We start from the raw sequence: 690 nt of genomic DNA, 5'->3' as shown, positions 1-690 counted from the left end.
ATGCAACTCCCGTTTGCCGGAGGAACACTTTGTGTGCTACCAAACGTCACAACGTAAATGGGTGATTATAAAGGTGCTCTACAGGTGTCTCCAAAGGTACATGTTGGGTTGGCGTATTTTGAGATTAGGATTTGTCACTCCGATTGTCGAAGAGGTATCTCTGGGCCCTCTCGGTAATGCACATCACATAAGCCTTGCAAGAATTGCAACTAATGAGTTAGTTGCGAGATGATGTATTATGAAATGAGTAAAGAGACTTGCCGATAACGAGATTGAACTAGGTATTGAGATACCGACGATCGAATCTAGGGCAAGTAACATACCGATGACAAAGGGAACAACGTATGTTGTTATGCGGTCTGACCGATAAAGATCTTCGTAGAATATGTAGGAGCCAATATGAGCATCTAGGTTCCGCTATTGGTTATTGACCGGAGACATGTCTCGGTCATGTCTACATTGTTCTCGAACCCGTAGGGTCCGCACGCTTAAGGTTTCGATGACAGTTATATTATGAGTTTATGAGTTTTGATGTACCGAAGTTAGTTCGGAGTCCCGGATGTGATCACGGACATGACAAGGAGTCTCGAAATGGTCGAGACATAAAGATTGATATATTGGACGGCTATATTCGGACACCGAAAGTGTTCCGGGTGATTTCGGAGAAAACCGGAGAGCTGGAGGGTTACC

This window comes from Triticum dicoccoides, chromosome 5A, assembly GCF_002162155.2.
Source record: "Triticum dicoccoides isolate Atlit2015 ecotype Zavitan chromosome 5A, WEW_v2.0, whole genome shotgun sequence".
NCBI lineage: Eukaryota > Viridiplantae > Streptophyta > Magnoliopsida > Poales > Poaceae > Triticum > Triticum dicoccoides.
This window is presented reverse-complemented; position numbering follows the sequence as displayed.